Raw genomic sequence first — 20,479 nt, forward strand, 5'->3', positions numbered from 1 at the left:
AGAGAGGACCCTGCACATAAGAGCTGGCACTCTACAGGAGAGAGGACCCTGCACACAACAGCTGACACTACAGGAGAGAGGACCCTGCACATAAGAGATGACACTCTACAGGAGAGAGGACCCTGCACATAAGAGCTGGCACTCTACAGGAGAGATGACCATGACCATGAGAGCTGACACTCTACTGGAGAGAGGACCCTGCACATAAGAGCTGACACTCTACAGGAGAGAGGACCCTGCACATAAGAGCTGGCACTCTACAGGAGAGAGGACCCTGCCCATAAGAGATGACACTCTACAGGAGAGAGGACCCTGCACATAAGAGCTGACACTCTACAGGAGAGAGGACCGTGCACATAAGAGCTGACACTCTACAGGAGAGAGGACCCTGCACATAAGAGCTGACACTCTACAGGAGAGAGGATCCTGCACATAAGAGATGACACTCTACAGGAGAGAGGACCCTGCCCATAAGAGATGACACTCTACAGGAGAGAGGACCATGACCATGAGAGATGACACTCTACAGGAGAGAGGACCCTGCCCATAAGAGCTGGCACTCTACAGGAGAGAGGACCCTGCACATAAGAGCTGGCACTCTACAGGAGAGAGGACCATGACCATCAGAGCTGACACTCTACAGGAGAGAGGACCCTGCACATAAGAGCTGACACTCTACAGGAGAGAGGACCCTGCACATAAGAGCTGACACTCTACAGGAGAGAGGACCCTGCACATAAGAGCTGGCACTCTACAGGAGAGAGGACCATGACCATCAGAGCTGACACTCTACAGGAGACAGGACCCTGCACATAAGAGCTGACATTCTACAGGAGAGAGGACCCTGCCCATAAGAGCTGGCACTCTACAGGAGAGAGGACCATGACCATAAGAGCTGACACTCTACTGGAGAGAGGACCCTGCACACAACAGCTGACACTCTACAGGAGAGAGGACCCTGCACATAAGAGATGACACTCTACAGGAGAGAGGACCCTGCACATAAGAGCTGGCACTCTACAGGAGAGATGACCATGACCATGAGAGCTGACACTCTACTGGAGAGAGGACCCTGCACATAAGAGCTGACACTCTACAGGAGAGAGGACCGTGCACATAAGAGCTGACACTCTACAGGAGAGAGGACCCTGCACATAAGAGCTGACACTCTACAGGAGAGAGGATCCTGCACATAAGAGATGACACTCTACAGGAGAGAGGATCCTGCACATAAGAGCTGACACTCTACAGGAGAGAGGACCCTGCACATAAGAGCTGGCACTCTACAGGAGAGAGGACCGTGCACATAAGAGCTGACAATCTACAGGAGAGAGGATCCTACACATAAGAGCTGACACTCTACAGGAGAGAGGACCCTGCCCATAAGAGCTGACACTCTACAGGAGAGAGGATCCTGCACATAAGAGCTGACACTCTACAGGAGAGAGGACCGTGCACATAAGAGCTGACACTCTACAGGAGAGAGGACCCTGCACATAAGAGCTGACACTCTAGAGGAGAGAGGACCCTGCACATAAGAGCTGACACTCTACAGGAGAGAGGATCCTGCACATAAGAGATGACACTCTACAGGAGAGAGGACCCTGCCCATAAGAGATGACACTCTACAGGAGAGAGGACCATGACCATGAGAGATGACACTCTACAGGAGAGAGGACCCTGCCCATAAGAGCTGGCACTCTACAGGAGAGAGGACCCTGCACATAAGAGCTGGCACTCTACAGGAGAGAGGACCATGACCATCAGAGCTGACACTCTACAGGAGAGAGGACCCTGCACATAAGAGCTGACACTCTACAGGAGAGAGGACCCTGCACATAAGAGCTGACACTCTACAGGAGAGAGGACCCTGCACATAAGAGCTGGCACTCTACAGGAGAGAGGACCATGACCATCAGAGCTGACACTCTACAGGAGACAGGACCCTGCACATAAGAGCTGACATTCTACAGGAGAGAGGACCCTGCCCATAAGAGCTGGCACTCTACAGGAGAGAGGACCATGACCATGAGAGCTGACACTCTACTGGAGAGAGGACCCTGCACACAACAGCTGACACTCTACAGGAGAGAGGACCCTGCACATAAGAGATGACACTCTACAGGAGAGAGGACCCTGCACATAAGAGCTGACACTCTACAGGAGAGAGGATCCTGCACATAAGAGCTGGCACTCTACAGGAGAGATGACCATGACCATGAGAGCTGACACTCTACTGGAGAGAGGACCCTGCACATAAGAGCTGACACTCTACAGGAGAGAGGACCCTGCACATAAGAGCTGGCACTCTACAGGAGAGAGGACCCTGCCCATAAGAGATGACACTCTACAGGAGAGAGGACCCTGCACATAAGAGCTGACACTCTACAGGAGAGAGGACCCTGCACATAAGAGCTGGCACTCTACAGGAGAGAGGACCATGACCATGAGAGCTGACACTCTACTGGAGAGAGGACCCTGCACATAAGAGCTGACACTCTACAGGAGAGAGGACCCTGCACATAAGAGCTGGCACTCTACAGGAGAGAGGACCATGACCATGAGAGCTGACACTCTACTGGAGAGAGGACCCTGCACATAAGAGCTGTCACTCTACAGGAGAGAGGACCATGACCATGAGAGCTGACACTCTACTGGAGAGAGGACCCTGCACATAAGAGCTGGCACTCTACAGGAGAGAGGACCCTGCACATAGGAGCTGACACTCTACAGTAGACAGGACCCTGCACATAAGAGCTGACACTCTACAGGAGAGAGGACCCTGCACATAAGAGCTGGCACTCTACAGGAGAGAGGACCCTGCACATAAGAGCTGACACTCTACAGTAGACAGGATCCTACACATAAGAGCTGAGACTCTACAGGAGAGAGGATCCTGCACATAAGAGCTGACACTCTACAGGAGAGAGAACCCTGCACATAAGAGCTGACACTCTACAGGAGAGAGGACCCTGCACATAAGAGCTGACACTCTACAGGAGAGAGGACCCTGCACATAAGAGCTGACACTAAACAGGAGAGAGGGCCCTGCACATAAGAGCTGACACTCTACAGGAGAGAGGACCCTGCACATAAGAGCTGACACTCTACAGGAGAGAGGGCCCTGCACATAAGAGCTGTCACTCTACAGGAGAGAGGATCCTGCACATAAGAGCTGACACTATACAGGAGAGAGGGCCCTGCACATAAGAGCTGACACTCTACAGGAGAGAGGACCCTGCACATAAGAGCTGACACTCTACAGGAGAGAGGGCCCTGCACATAAGAGCTGACACTCTACAGGAGAGAGGACCCTACACATAAGAGGTGACACTCTACAGGAGAGAGGGCCCTGCACATAAGAGCTGAGACTCTACAGGAGAGAAGACCCTGCACATAAGAGCTGACACTCTAAAGGAGAGAGGACCCTGCACATAAGAGCTGACACTCTACAGGAGAGAGGACCCTGCACATAAAAGCTGGCACTCTACAGGAGAGAGGACCCTGCGCATAAGAGCTGACACTCTACAGTAGACAGGACCCTGCACATAAGAGCTGATACTCTACAGGAGAGAGGATCCTGCACATAAGAGATGACACTCTACAGGAGAGAGGATCCTGCCCATAAGAGATGACACTCTACAGGAGAGAGGACCATGACCATGAGAGATGACACTCTACAGGAGAGAGGACCCTGCCCATAAGAGCTGGCACTCTACTGGAGAGAGGACCCTGCACATAAGAGCTGGCACTCTACAGGAGAGAGGACCATGACCATGAGAGCTGACACTCTACTGGAGAGAGGACCCTGCACATAAGAGCTGGCACTCTACAGGAGAGAGGACCCTGCACATAGGAGCTGACACTCTACAGTAGACAGGACCCTGCACATAAGAGCTGACACTCTACAGGAGAGAGGACCCTGCACATAAGAGCTGACACTCTACAGGAGAGAGGATCCTGCACATAAGAGCTGACACTCTACAGGAGAGAGGACCCTGCACATAAGAGCTGACACTCTACAGGAGAGAGGACCCTGCACATAAGAGCTGACACTCTACAGGAGAGAGGACCCTGCACATAAGAGCTGACACTATACAGGAGAGAGGGCCCTGCACATAAGAGCTGACACTCTACAGGAGAGAGGATCCTGCACATAAGAGCTGACACTCTACAGGAGAGAGGACCCTGCACATAAGAGCTGACACTCTACAGGAGAGAGGACCCTGCACATAAGAGCTGACACTCTACAGGAGAGAGGACCCTGCACATAAGAGCTGACACTCTACAGGAGAGAGGACCCTGCACATAAGAGCTGGCACTATACAGGAGAGAGGGCCCTGCACATAAGAGCTGACACTCTACAGGAGAGAGGACCCTGCACATAAGAGCTGACACTCTACAGGAGAGAGGGCCCTGCACATAAGAGCTGACACTCTACAGGAGAGAGGATCCTGCACATAAGAGCTGACACTATACAGGAGAGAGGGCCCTGCACATAAGAGCTGACACTCTACAGGAGAGAGGACCCTGCACATAAGAGCTGACACTCTACAGGAGAGAGGGCCCTGCACATAAGAGCTGACACTCTACAGGAGAGAGGACCCTACACATAAGAGGTGACACCAGAGGCGTAGCTAGAGCTTTTGCCGCCCGGGGCTGTTCCCGAGTTTGGCAAACCCCCCCCCCCGGCTCAATACACACAAAGGTTACCAAAAACGGTTTTCCTGTTTTGTAGAACTTAAACTGGGCCTAATGGTGTCACCCCCACATGCCACACCTGTGACTTAATACCACCACACCATGACCAGGCCACATAGTGACCGAATAATACCACATACAAGGGACAAATACCACAACACCATTTCCAGACCACATATTACCACCACATAGTGACTGAATACTACAATACTGTTCAGTAATAAAAAAAACCCCACAATACTATCACCATAAGTGCCAGTATTCACAGGAGATCTGTACTTAGTATGCAGTGTCTGTGTAGAGGTAATACAGAGATCACTGGTGACATTATACACAGGACCTCTATATAGTATACAGTGTATAGTGTCAGTGTATAGGTAACACTGACTCACCAGTGACGTCTCTAGGTGAAGTCCTTCATCTTTCAGCCAGCACAGACCGCCATCATTCCTTCCAGCCAGGACTCGTTTCTGCAGGAAATAACACAGTTATCTCGAGCTCCGCTTGCAGAACACATTACTTAATTTTTCACAACTTCTACATTACATCACATGAAGAAAAAAAGGTGATATAGTGTCACTCTGCACAGTAACAGGACCGCCCCCCCATTTAAAACAGTATACTCAAAAAATAAAATAAATACATCACTGCAGTAATAATATCCCTTAATTAGCCCCTATGGTAATAATATTCCCCACCCTGGCCCCGTTTCTCATTCCTGGCTCCAGCCATATGTTCTCGCATCCTGCCCTCATGAGTATCCATTCTACCCCATATGATCTCCACATCCTGCCCCGCCAGCCTCCATCGTATCCGTCCTGCCCCATGATCCAATCCTGCCCCGTGTCTCCAATCATGCCCCGTATATACATTCTGCCCATGCCTCAAGTCCTGCCCCCAGTGTGTCCAGCATATTACCCCCATGTTGTCCAGCAATCTGCCCCAGTGTGTCCAGCATATTACCCCCATGTTGTCCAGCAATCTGCCCCAGTGTGTCCAGCATATTACCCCCAGTGTGTCCAGCAATCTGCCCCAGTATGTCCAGCACTGCCCCCAGTGTGTCCAGCAATCTGCCCCAGTGTCCAGCCTTTCCCCAGTGTGTCCAGCAGTCTGCCCCAGTGTGTCCAGCATATTACCCCCAGTGTCCAGCATTGCCCCAGTGTGTCCAGCATATTACCCCCAGTGTGTCCAGCAATCTGCCCCAGTGTCCAGCATTGCCCCAGTGTGTCCAGAAGTCTGCCCCAGGGTCTCCAGCATTGCCTCAATGTGTCCAGAAATCTGCCCCAGGGTCTCCAGTATTGCCCCAGTGTGTCCAGCAATCTGCCCCATGGTCTCCTGTATTGCCCCAGTGTGTCCAGCATTCTGCCCCATGGTCTCCAGTATTGCCCCGGTGTATCCAGCAATCTGCCCCATGGTCTCCTGTATTGCCCCAGTGTGTCCAGCATTCTGCCCCATGGTCTCCAGTATTGCCCCGGTGTGTCCAGCAATCTGCCCCATGGTCTCCAGTATTGCCCCAGTATGTCCAGAAGTCTGCCCAGGGTCTCCAGCATTGCCTCAATGTGTCCTGAAATCTGCCCCATGGTCTCCAGTATTCAGTGTGTCCAGCAATCTGCCCCATGGTCTCCAGTATTTCCCCAGTGTGTCCAGCTTTCTGCCCCATGGTCTCCAGTATTTCCCCAGTGTGTCCAGCATTCTGCCCCATGGTCTCCAGTATTGCCCCAGTGTGTCCAGCAATCTGCCCCATGGTCTCCTGTATTGCCCCAGTGTGTCCAGCATTCTGCCACATTGTCTCCTGTATTGCCCCAGTGTGTCCAGCAATCTGCCCCATGGTCTCCTGTATTGCCCCAGTGTGTCCAGCATTCTGCCACATGGTCTCCTGTATTGCCCCAGTGTGTCCAGCATTCTGCCCCATGGTCTCCAGTATTGCCCCAGTGTCCAGCAATCTGCCCCATGGTCTCCTGTATTGCCCCAGTGTGTCCAGCATTCTGCCCCATGGTCTCCAGTATTGCCCCGGTGTATCCAGCAATCTGCCCCATGGTCTCCTGTATTGCCCCAGTGTGTCCAGCATTCTGCCCCATGGTCTCCAGTATTGCCCCGGTGTGTCCAGCAATCTGCCCCATGGTCTCCAGTATTGCCCCAGTATGTCCAGAAGTCTGCCCAGGGTCTCCAGCATTGCCTCAATGTGTCCTGAAATCTGCCCCATGGTCTCCAGTATTCAGTGTGTCCAGCAATCTGCCCCATGGTCTCCAGTATTTCCCCAGTGTGTCCAGCATTCTGCCCCATGGTCTCCAGTATTTCCCCAGTGTGTCCAGCATTCTGCCCCATGGTCTCCTGTATTGCCCCAGTGTGTCCAGCATTCTGCCATATTGTCTCCTGTATTGCCCCAGTGTGTCCAGCAATCTGCCCCATGGTCTCCTGTATTGCCCCAGTGTGTCCAGCATTCTGCCACATGGTCTCCTGTATTGCCCCAGTGTGTCCAGCATTCTGCCCCATGGTCTCCAGTATTGCCCCAGTGTCCAGCAATCTGCCCCATGGTCTCCTGTATTGCCCCAATGTGTCCAGCATTCTGCCACATGGTCTCCTGTATTGCCCCAGTGTGTCCAGCAATCTGCCCCATGGTCTCCAGTATTGCCCCAGTGTGTCCAGCAATCTGCCCCATGGTCTCCTGTATTGCCCCAGTGTGTCCAGCAATCTGCCCCATGGTCTCATGTATTGCCCCAGTGTGTCCAGCAATCTGCCCCATGGTCTCATGTATTGCCCCAGTGTGTCCAGCAATCTGCCCCATGGTCTCCTGTATTGCCCCAGTGTGTCCAGCAATCTGCCCCATAGTCTCCTGTACTGCCCCAGTGTGTCCAGCAATCTGTCCCATGGTCTCCTGTATTGCCCCAGTGTGTCCAGCATTCTGCCCCATAGTCTCCTGTATTGCCCCAGTGTGTCCAGCAATCTGCCCCATGGTCTCCAGTACTGCCCCAGTGTGTCCAGCAATCTGCCCCATGGTCTCCAGTATTGCCCCAGTGTGTCCAGCATTGCCCCAGCCCCAGACAGTCAGACATAAAGAAAAAAAAAAAAAAGTAAAATCCTCACCTCTCCCGTACCTAGCGCAGGTCCGGTGCAGTCAGCGTCTCTCCGGCTCTGCGACGCTCAGGACAGAGAGGCAGAGCGGCGCGCACAGTAGTGACGTCATCGCGCCCTCTGCTCTGAGACGTCGCAGAGTCAGAGGACGCTGCAGCTGCCGGCGCCGCAGGAACCAGGAGAGGTGAGTATAGAGCGGGGGGCGGGGTCCGGTGGTGGGGGGAGCTGGCCCTGGTCGTGGCGGCGGACGGCGCCGCCCGAAGATTTAAAGGGGCGTCTTTTTTTTTTTTTTTTTCTTCTGCAGCGCCGGCCGCCCCCTGCATTGTGCCGCCCGGGGCGGACCGCCCCCCCCGCACCCCCCTTCCTACGCCACTGGGTGACACTCTACAGGAGAGAGGGCCCTGCACATAAGAGCTGAGACTCTACAGGAGAGAAGACCCTGCCCATAAGAGCTGACACTCTACAGGAGAGAGGACCCTGCACATAAGAGCTGACACTCTACAGGAGAGAGGACCCTGCACATAAAAGCTGGCACTCTACAGGAGAGAGGACCCTGCACATAAGAGCTGACACTCTACAGTAGACAGGACCCTGCACATAAGAGCTGATACTCTACAGGAGAGAGGACCCTGCACATAAAAGCTGGCACTCTACAGGAGAGAAGACCCTGCACATAAGAGCTGACACTATACAGGAGAGAGGACCCTGCACATAAGAGCTGACACTCTACAGGAGAGAGGACCCTGCACATAAGAGCTGACACTCTACAGGAGAGAGGACCCTGCACATAAAAGCTGGCACTCTACAGGAGAGAGGACCCTGCACATAAGAGCTGACACTCTACAGTAGACAGGACCCTGCACATAAGAGCTGATACTCTACAGGAGAGAGGACCCTGCACATAAAAGCTGGCACTCTACAGGAGAGAAGACCCTGCACATAAGAGCTGACACTCTACAGGAGAGAGGACCCTGCACATAAGAGCTGACACTCTACAGGAGAGAGGATCCTGCACATAAGAGCTGACACTCTACAGAAGAGAGGACCCTGCACATAAGAGATGACACTCTACAGGAGAGAGGACCATGACCATAAGAGCTGACACTCTACAGGAGACAGGACCCTGCACATAAGAGCTGACACTGTACAGGAGAGAGGACCCTGCCCATAAGAGCTGACACTCTACAGGAGACAGGACCCTGCACATAAGAGCTGGCACTCTACAGAAGAGAGGACCCTGCACATAAGAGCTGACACTCTACAGGAGAGAGGACCCTGCACATAAGAGCTGACACTCTACAGGAGAGAGGATCCTGCACATAAGAGCTGACACTCTACAGGAGAGAGGATCCTGCACATAAGAACAGACACTCTACAGGAGAGAGGACCCTGCACATAAGAACAGACACTCTACAGGAGAGAGGATCCTGCCCATAAGAGCTGACACTGTACAGGAGAGAGGATCCTGCACATAAGAGCTGACACTCTACAGGAGAGAGGACCCTGCACATAAGAGCTGACACTCTACAGGAGAGAGGATCCTGCACATAAGAGCTGACACTCTACAGGAGAGAGGATCCTGCACATAAGAACAGACACTCTACAGGAGAGAGGACCCTGCACATAAGAACAGACACTCTACAGGAGAGAGGATCCTGCACATAAGAGCTGACACTCTACAGGAGAGAGGATCCTGCAAATAAGAACAGACACTCTACAGGAGAGAGGATCCTGCCCATAAGAGCTGACACTGTACAGGAGAGAGGATCCTGCACATAAGAACAGACACTCTACAGGAGAGAGGATCCTGCCCATAAGAGCTGACACTATACAGGAGAGAGGACCCTGCACATAAGAACAGACACTCTACAGGAGAGAGGACCCTGCCCATAAGAGCTGACACTGTACAGGAGAGAGGATCCTGCACATAAGAACAGACACTCTACAGGAGAGAGGACCCTGCACATAAGAGCTGACACTCTACAGAAGGTTCCCTGCCCATAAGAGCTGACTGACCAAATCTTACTGTTTACACTTCTCTTCTCAATTCCAGATGTCCAATGAAAGATTCAGTTCTTAATCATGTTTTTGTGTTCGTCTCAAGAAAATTTTCGGTACCACGAAGACTCTTTGTTGTAAGTCAATGGTCTTTACACAGAGCCGTGCCCGCCTGCCCGCATCTGTGAGAAGCATACAACACAAATTGGCACTTTGCGTTAATAGCACAGCTTGGCGAGCGCATAATACAGAATAGTCCATTTGCATTGTTGTGTAGCAGACTCTCATTTTCGTTTTGTGAATGGGGTGCCAGCAGTCTGCCGTGCTGAGTGAATTTTGATGTTGCCGACTTGAATTTACCCTGACGCACCCAGAGGCACGCTGGAGCATGTTTGATTGGCATGCAGGAAATAGCATTCACAGTAATCTTTTTAGTAAATGTTGCAAGCCTTTGTGCTGCTGAGTGGATTTATAATTCATGATTGTAGAATTAGCCAATACAATGTGCAATATTCTGAATGCAAACTACATTACTGATTACAAGACGCTGCTATAACTTCAAAACATGGCGGGCGTCCGGTAAGTGCATATGTGGAGTGCAGTGATCCGGATTATACTAATATTTGGTATTAATGCAACTATGTTTAACCCCCTTCCTAATGTAGGATGCAATAGAATGTCCTACGTTAGGTCGGACTCGGCACGTATGGCGGGTGAGTCCACTCCATACCAGGGAAGTGCCGGCTGTTTCCTGTAACTGGCATGTGCTACTAATAGCAGCGACTGCTGTTTAAATTCAGCTGTCAATTACTGACAATAGCACTTAAACGGTTTCTTTGGCGGGGCACTGTCTCCCGTGTGCTGAAGACCCCCCATCACTGGAATCTTGGTCAATTTCTTCACGTATTGCAATTAATTGCAATTGGTTCAAGTCTCCAAAGTGAAAATAATTTATATCTTACATATATATTTTTTTTATATTTTAAAAAACATTTTTTGGCTTTAACTGCCCTTTCCAATGCAAAAATAAAGAAACTGCTGAAAAAAATAAGCATAGTTGGTATTGTTGTGTCTATAGTAGCTCGATCTATTAAAATATAACATTAAATAACCCATTTGGTAAATGCCATAAAGAGAGTAAAAATTAACGATCCAGAATTACTGTTTCTTTTGTCACTGCACCTCCATACAAACAAAAAAAAGCTGCAATAAAAGGGGATCGAAATCTCGGATGTACCTCCAAAGAATATGTCAACTCATCACCCCCCCCCCCCCAAAAAAAAAAACCTCACACAATTACTTCATGGAAGGTGAGATTTTTTGCTACTTTTGGCATCTCTGTGATTGTATTGATCTGGAAAATTAGGTTGCCAAGTAATTTTTACTGCATAATGAACACCATATAAAGAAAATCTATAAAATAATAGCAGAATTCTATTTTTTTTACACATGTATTTTTTTCCCATTTTCCATAACACTGGTATTGTTGATGTTTCCGATGGGATCCTACCATAACCTTACCCCCATTACCAAATTAAATACCCAAATATCCTCCCCCAACTAACAGCCCCAAAATTAAAACGATGACACTTTAATTTTGGATATTTTTTGCCACAGCAGCCTTTATTAATACAACATATAAATATTACCAATAATATATAAAACACTGGGAGGGTCCTTGAAGCTCCCAATATCTGGTGATTTTCAAAACATAAACTGTGGACATAATAAACAGACCATAAATTACTCCTGCCGTTACCCCACTGGCTCAGGAATACCATAACCCCAAAGGGTTCAATTGTTCGCTTAAACCCTGGGGATCCGACAATTCATTGCCGTTATTCCCCCCAAAATCACCAGAACAAAACCATATTGTATTACCAAATAAGGAGAATTCATATCCCCATGGCTCCCCCAGACCAATTTAGCACCAACTTCAAGGACCCCCCCAACTGCCACAATGAAGGCCTTTGACCACCTCAAATGCCTGAGACCCCCCCATGGCCATTTTGATAGCTTCTTGTAAACCAAGCGCCCAAAGGTCACTACCTACAACATTTAAGTTCCATAAACCAAAAATCATCGTCCCCTTTCTCTAAAAGTGACAAACCGCAACTCTCTCGTTTCTACAAACGAAACAGGACACTGCCCTGTTAACTTTTATTCTGGTTATATTAATCTTTGCATTTCCGTGGAACAATATCTTACCAAACTCTGGTCATCCCTGCAAAAGACATCTATAAGCGTAGCAAAACGTAGTTAATGTCCTTCACTAATTCCCTAAAAGGGCGAATCCCCAGATCATTACCCCCAACGTGCAACACCAAAATATCAGGGGTCCTATCAAGCCGAACACTGCACCTCCTTCAAAACCCCACTCCAATCCATCCCCCTGAAACCAAGCCACTTGATCACCACCCAAAAAAAAAAAAGCTGTCTACCCTCATGTCTCACATCCGCACGCAGTGCTCCCCAATGAACGTACGAATGGCCCAGCCATAGCCGTGATAATCCGTGAGACCTTCGCTGATGACCAACCTTCTTCAGCCCCTTGACTCAACCACAGCAGCAACGCTCCTACCTGATCTTCAACATTACTCCGACCATCACATGATGCCAACCAACCCTCCCATATTACCATACCGACTGGTAAGCGGCCCACGTGCTGGCAGCCAGGGTCGACTTAATTAAAGACTCTGCGGCCCTGAGACCATGCACCAAAGCTCCGCCGGGCACTCCAACCCCTCGTCCTCTGCATCTGGGGCCAACAACCAAAAATGCTCTCACTTTAAAAAAGATAGTGAGTCAGCGATTGAATTCTGCACATCTGGCACATGAGATTCCATAACGTTCGCATTTATGGACAAACAAGTCAAGACCAACAGCCGAATCATCGGAGGTCAAGATGCCGTCAGATTATTGATCGCACACGCTACCCCCATGTTATCACAGATAAAATGCACCCTCTTGTCCTGAAACTCCTTCCTCCATAAATGCACCAAAATGGCAAAAATCTCCAACAACACTATATTCTTGACCAGACCCGAAAAAAAAAACAATCTTCAGGCCACTCGGATGCTCACCACTGACCTCTAAAGTATGCCCCAAAATGACCCCACCTGAAGCATCAGTAAACAAATCCAAGTCGCAGTTTCCCACTGTCTCCTCCATAAGCCATGAACGGCCGTGATAGTACTCTAAAAACTTACTCCAAACCTCCAAATCAGCTTTGTGACCTCCTGAACAAAATGATGTGGAGCTCGGTGCAAAAAAACTCTCCCCATTGGGATGATGTGGCAAACAAAATTTAGTTTACCAAGAAGCGACTGAACTTCCTGCAATGACAACTTCTTCAGACACCGCACCCGAGTCACCTCCTCCCGTAACACTACCACCTTCTCCACTGGCAATCTGAAATTATAGGACATGTCAGGAGAGCAAATAGGTCCACTCTAAATAAAGTGAATGCATGTAGAAAAGCCGCGGAGACCCCGTGAGTCACAGGTGATGTCGTCTCTTATTATAGTTACATTCTTCAGTTCTCCATCCAGCCCAGATCCCTATGATGTTTTCTCCTGGCCAGTGTCCTCAGAGTATGTGCTTCCAAGATAGTTTTGACTCATTACTTCTCCAGCCATTCCCAGAATTTATAGCAAAACAAATTAATTTAAACCACAGATACTTAAGTTAATTCATACACCAACCCTGTAAATAAAATCAGACCCTTGACCAGACATTTTAATAAATTAAGATCCCAGATCAAATCATTAAATTAATCCAAGCTTTAGACTAACTAAAAATTCAGACCCCAAACTAGACCTTTAAATTCATTCAGACCTTAGACCAGTTGACAAAATTATTTTAGACCTCAAAATTAACTCCTAGTCTTGATCAGATGCCTAAATGAATTGAGTCCCTAGACTAAGCCCTAGAATTAGTAATCTTGCCTAACACTTCTATTCAGAACACGATAATATTCTGCGTGCGTTGCATTGTCATAATGATAATCTTGTATTCATAGAGTCTATCTAATAATGTAGCACAGAGAAGATGGCAGCGAGCGCATGCTGTTATTGTATATATTAATGTGTGTCATTTACATGCTCGTCAAAATCCAGACCTCCAAAGGATTTGTAAAGGTTACACTGCGACGGACGACCGAGGAGTACTGTACTCATTAAACGTCTGCTTGAAGTTAATGTCTGCATCACTTCACCTCTCCTCATCATCGCCGTGTAGATTTTCAATTATTTCCCCGTGTTTTTGTCATCCATCATATGTCCGTTTAGGTTTGGGAATTATTTTTAAGGGTATGTGCACACGATCAGTGTTTGTTCATGCTTTGACGCAGGTGAATTTCTGCATCTGAGCTCACTTACTTTTTTTAATTTGTTTTTTTTATTGCGTTTTTGCAAAGTATAGCTAGATAGGTAGATAATGGATAGATAAATCGACAGATAGATAAATAGACAGATACAGATAAATAGATAGATAATAGATATAGATAAATAGATAATAGACAGATGACAGATGCTAGATAGATATAGGTAAATAGATAGATAATAGATAGATAGATAGATAGATAGATAGATAGATAGATAGATAGATAGATAAATAGACAGATACAGATAAATAGACAGATAATAGATAGATACATAGAGAGATATAGATAAATAGATAGATAATAGATAGATGATAGATGATAGATAGATAGATAGATAGATAGATAGATAGATAGATAATAGATAGATAGATAATAGATGGATAGATAGATATAGATAGATATAGATAGATAAATAGATAGATAATAGATAGACATAGATAAATAGATAGATAATAGATAGATATAGATAAATAGACAGATAATAGATAGATATAGATAAATAGATAGATAATAGATAGATGATAGATGCTAGATAGATATAGGTAAATAGATAGATAATAGATATAGATAAGATAGATAGATAATAGATAGATAGATGATAGATAGATAGATAGATAGATAGATAGATAGATAGATAGATAATAGATAGATAGATAGATAATAGATAGATAGATAATAGATTAATAGATAATAGATAGATAGATAATATAGATAATAGATAGATAGATAGATATAGATAAATAGATAGATAGATAGATATAGATAAATAGATAGATAATAGATAGTTACTTGATAGATGGATAATAGACATATGATAGATGCTAGATTGATATAGATAGATAGATAGATAGATAGCAAGGGCAGCAACAGCAATGTATCCGGGTGCCGTGCCCCCCAGGAGAGTTCCAAATGTTCAATATATTAGAAAAAATTGGAGGTAGCACACAAGCTTGTAAAGGTGAAAAAAAAAAGTTTTGGCTCCCAGTGTGAGCCTTTCTCAAGGCTTTCTTACACTTGGAGCCGAAACATCGCTATTATGGGCTATTAAATAGCACTTTCCTTTTTTCCTTTTACCTTTACAAGCTGGTGTGCTGCCATTTTTTTCTAGTAGATAGAAGGAAGATAGGAAGATAAATATTCGATTTGTGAGATTGATTAGTGCCTTACACACTTATATTAACCTAATAAATTGATAATTTAAAAAGCCAACGTGGGCTCCTCCCTATTTTTCATAATCTCCCATGACTAGCCAAGGTACAGCAGACAGCTGCGGTCTGATATTATCAGGCTGGGAAGGTCCGTGGTTATTTTGTCTTTCCAAGCCTAGAAATACAAACCTGCAGCCGCCCCCAAATTGGTACATCCATTAGATGCACCAATTCTGACAATTTCTGACTCTTCCTGATTGCCCTGGTTCGGTGGTAATAGGGGTAATGGTTTATGGGGTTGGTGTCAGCTTTGTAATGTCAGCTGGCATTGCACCAAGTGGTTGACTTCATCATTCATGAGACACGTATCTTCATGTTTGTTTTTTTTGCTTTTTAATTGGTAAACGAGGCGTGAGAAGCTTTTTATAAAATAAACTATTTTTTCTTGATTTTTTTTTTATTACTGGGTTAGTTACTGACTCCTGGGCTTTAATGCCAGCTCACATTACAAAGCTGACATCAACCCCATAAACTATTACCCCAATTGCTACCGCACAAAGGGCCATCGGGAAAAGAGGGCAAAGTGCCAGAATTGGAGCATCTATTTGGGGGCGCCAGCAAGTTTGTATTTTCAGACTGGGAAGGACCCAATAATCAGGACCTTTCCAGCCTGATAATATCAGCCCCTAGCTGTCTGCTTTACCTGGGCTGGTTATCAAAAATAGGGAGGTACCCCATGTCATTTTTTTTTTAATCATTTATTTATTTTATAGATGCATTTTTGGTGTGCATTTGTTCTGCGTATGTTCTTTTTATTAACTGTGGGCTTACCACATCTAATGAAAGTCTATGGTGAAACTCCGCACAGAAGACTGAACGTTCCTGCAAAAGAAATGGACATGCTGTGGCTCTAAAACCCACACTGTAGGTGAGTTACTGCAGCATGAAAAAGCACAGCGGCCATGAGATATGTATTAATCCCATTCACTGTGCTTGTACTGTACAACGCAGTGTTTTGGACGCATCAAAAATACACTGCGTCCGAAGAGCTACTATTCTTGCAGCCTAAAGGTGTTTGATGGGGGTTGCCCATGTTTTGCGATAATTTTCTTATTTTTACTTACATGCATTTATTCATATTTATGCAATTGGGTTTCATGAAAAATGTGGCATAGCTTGATTTCTTTTAGCCTCTGCATTACACTGTCTATTTATTGCTCACTGCAGAATGAGTTAACTGAGAATCCATCAGTGAGCGCATTCTTCTGTTTTCTGAGCCCCTCTGATTGGAATGCGCAGGGAAACAAAGTGCCTGTAAATGTCAAAGGATACAAGTTTTGTAATAAAACTCAATTGCCGAAATAATTTTGAGCCTGAAATGCGTGCATTTAAGTAGAAAAAATGTCCCGATTCTGTGGTTTCGGCTGACGCAATGTCCATAGAGCGACTTCTCTTCTGCTCTGCTTTGTTGACAAGTTTTGATTGCTGATGTCATGCTTATTGACAGCCGGTTCCCTGCTGTCTAACTGCGGGGAGCCAGCTGTCGATCAGCATGACATCGGCAGTGACACTGCGCTGACAGACAAGCTGCTCTGTTGACGTGCAGCAGCTGAATCGTCAGCAGGAGCGATCACGGACCGCTCCTAGCCAGCGCCGGATAGAACAGTCAGTTGCTTGCTAACTAGTTAGCAGCAACTAACTGCCTGCTAGTTTTTTGGCTCCTAGTCCTAGGCAACCCCTTTAAGTCTGACTAATAAAGTCCCATTATGTGAACCCTTTTTACAAAGTACTATATATCCCAATTTTCTAAAAAAGTAATTTTTTTCCTTGTATGGCTTTTTTTCACACTCCAGGTCATGTCATGCACCTGCGTGTCCATCCCATCACCACGACACATCTGTATCCACTGGAAATTAACGATAAAGCAAGCAGAGATCTTTAAAATCACAAAGAATTGACACAGAAAATGTATTGAACAATTCTAGAAATATTCTAGAACGGACGACCCAAGGACTTATTTTATTTTATTTTATTGCTATGTTTTATGTCCTTTAACCTTCAGATATTTGGACTCAGACTTCTTTCACTATGGCTGCGCGGTCTATGGGACCCCTGGGACCCTCTTACATCCTGTCCTCATCTTGACTCCTATACGATGTGCTCTAGGCAAAATACAAATGGCTTGCGGTGGCAGCGGATCAATGGACAGGATGGCGGTCTTGGTCTTATTGCGTTGCTATATATTTATATTCACAGATCCCCTTTAATGACGCTGATTACCGAGCGGCTGCATGGTCCCGTGACTCGGGCGGACTGTGCCGATATACTAGTTCTGTAAGAAATATCATTTTAATGAGTTGGAAATGACTTAAATACTGTATTTACTTGTTACATGACACGACGCGTTTTGGAACCGTCTATAAAAGGCTGTTATTTAAATAGGATAGACTCGGCTAAAAAAAAAAAAAAAAACCAACATGGCCGCCTCGTTGTTGTGATCTGTAATTGTCAGCTGTTTGATCCAGAGTTTCATTGTAACAAAGAATAATGGCCTGCCCTATCTTCATTTTACACTGGCACATTAAAGGATGTAATGCAGCTCGTAAGATAGTAATGCTCGGCACATAATGGCGCCGGTAATTGCCTGTTTTCAATCACGTCGCTGCAGCCCTACGTTCTATCATCTTTCCAGAAATGCAGCTGATCATAAAACTGTCATATAATGACATAAAATACACACAAATTAACATTTTTTAATGACTTTAATGCCGACGCTCTGGAATCCGGAGCCGACAGCAAAGCCATACAATTAAAATCTGGGCCTAATCTGAAAGGATATTTCACGAATCACCTGCAGATATAAACAGTTCACATATCATTTATGGGGTCTCATGAGGAATACATGACTTTATTTCAATAGGTCCTTGGGTGTGGTGCAAACTTGTCCAACTCGTTTTATGTCAAAAGGTACCCCTACTGCGCTTTTGACAGTCCCGTCTTGTTAGGAAGGTGTTATGATGATAAGCTGATCACTTGATGTTGGGACTCTGAGCGATCAGCTAAAATCTGTAGAGAACTCAGCATCAAGGATTTATACTGCCTGCAGCGCCCCTGCAGGCGAAGTGGAGTATTACACTGTTCTCATTTAAATGTATACGCAATCCATAAAATGCATGGAGTTATTTTCCACTCTGTCTAATTGCTGAGGATCCTGATACTTATAATAAAGGAGCTGTCTTGTTTGAAAACCCATTGTCAGGAAATTCAGGGTAATAGAGGAGTTGTCCTCATAACTTGAAAACAGTGGGGAGAGGTCGCAAAGAGCATTGTTCTCTCTTTGGACTTATCCTGAGGCTTTAAAGGGAATATGTCAACTAATTTATGCTGCCTAAACTGTGGACAGCATGAATCAGAGTCTGGTTACTCCATTACAGCCAGGTATGTTTTTCTCTGAAACTCTCTGGTGTTTCAGAGAGGATAGACTGTACAGATCAGGCCATGGATCACAATCGATGACCAGACAGTTTCCAGTACAGTCCTAGGTCCTAGGATGCCTTCTCCCATCCCCCCTCTAGGTGATTGACAGATCTCTCGCTATGGGAGCGACCTGTCAATCACCTGCAGCAGTGATGGGAAAATACGGCTGGCCGGGAAAGCCAGATGGCTGGAAAAAGTCTCATATTTGGCTATGGTTCCCGGCTGGATGTTTGCTGTTTAAGAGAAAAATATTTCCAGTGCAGTCCTAGGTCCTAGGCCACCTTCTCCCATCCCCTTTCTAGGGGATTGACAGGTCTCTCGCTATGGGAGCAACCTGTCAATCACCTGCAACAGTGCTGGGAAAAAACGACTGTCCGGGAAAGCCGACTAGCTGGAAAGTCTCATATTTGGCTATGGTTCCCGGCTGGATGTTTGTTGTTTAAGAGAAAAATATTTCCAGTACAGTCCTAGGTCACGTTCTCCCATCCCCTTTCTAGGTGATTGACAGATCTCTCGCTGTGGGAGTGACCTGTCAATCACCTGCAGAAGTGATGGGAAAAAAATGGCTGGCCGGGAAAGAAGGATGGCTGGAAAAAGTCTCATATTTGGCTATGGTTCCTGGCTGGATGTTTGTCGTTTAAGAGAAAAATATTTCCAGTGCAGTCCTAGGTCCTAGGCCACCTTCTCCTGTTCCCCTCTAGGTGATTGACAGGTCTTTTGCTATGGGAGCAACCTGTCAATCACCTGCAACAGTGCTGGGAAAAAACAACTGGCCAGGGAAGCCAACTAGCTGGAAAAAGTCTCATATTTGGCTATGTTTCCCGGCAGCATGTTAGTTGGTTAAGAGAAAAATATTTCCAGTACAGTCCTAGGTCCCAGGCCACCTTCTCCTGTCCCCTTTCTAGGTGATTGACAGGTCTCTCGCTATGGGAGCAACCTGTCAATCACCTGCAACAGTGCTGGGAAAAAACGACTGGCCGGGAAAGCCAACTAGCTGGAAAGTCTCACATTTGGCTATGGTTCCCGGCTGGATGTTTGTTGTTTAAGAGAAAAATATTTCCAGTGCAGTCCTAGGTCCTAGGCTGCCTTCTCCCATCCCCTTTCTAGGTGATTGACAAATCTCTCGCTGTGGGAGTGACCTGTCAATCACCTGCAGAAGTGATGGGAAAAAAATGGCTGGCCGGGAAAGAAGGATGGCTGGAAAAAAGTCTCATATTTGGCTATGGTTCCCGGCTGGATGTTTGTCGTTTAAGAAAAAAATATTTCCAGTACAGTCCTAGGCTGCCTTCTCCCATTCCCCCTCTAGGTGATTGACAAGTCTCTCGCTATGGGAGTGACCTGTCAATCACCTGCAGCAGTGCTGGGAAAAAAAACGGCTGGCCGGGAAAGCCGACTGGCTGGAAAAAGTCTCATATTTGGCCATGGTTCCCAGCTGGATGATTGTTCTTTAGGAGAAAAATATACATGGGTGTAACAATGCTGCTCGTGGTTTGGGGAACATGAATCAGGTGCAGGTTCCCTCCAAAACCACTAATCTTAGGCTATGTTGATCCTAGAAGAAAGACTCATTTGTAGTCCCTGATGTCCATTTGTTCCAACTGTGGTTTTGTGCCACTAACATCCTTTGGTCTGTGCCATGATGCCCATAAAGTGTGTAGTTCCTATGGTTTGGTCCTCAGACAAAACCCTGATGTCCAAC

General features: G+C 46.7%; 1 protein-coding gene across 4 annotated transcripts in view; it reads left to right on the top strand.

Moving 5' to 3' along the window:
* The window catches only part of CRTAC1 (cartilage acidic protein 1), a 693,808-nt gene that overhangs the window by 612,273 nt on the left and 61,056 nt on the right, over nucleotides 1-20,479 (top strand). The window lies entirely within an intron of this gene.

Source organism: Ranitomeya imitator, chromosome 2, assembly GCF_032444005.1.
Source record: "Ranitomeya imitator isolate aRanImi1 chromosome 2, aRanImi1.pri, whole genome shotgun sequence".
Taxonomy (NCBI): domain Eukaryota; kingdom Metazoa; phylum Chordata; class Amphibia; order Anura; family Dendrobatidae; genus Ranitomeya; species Ranitomeya imitator.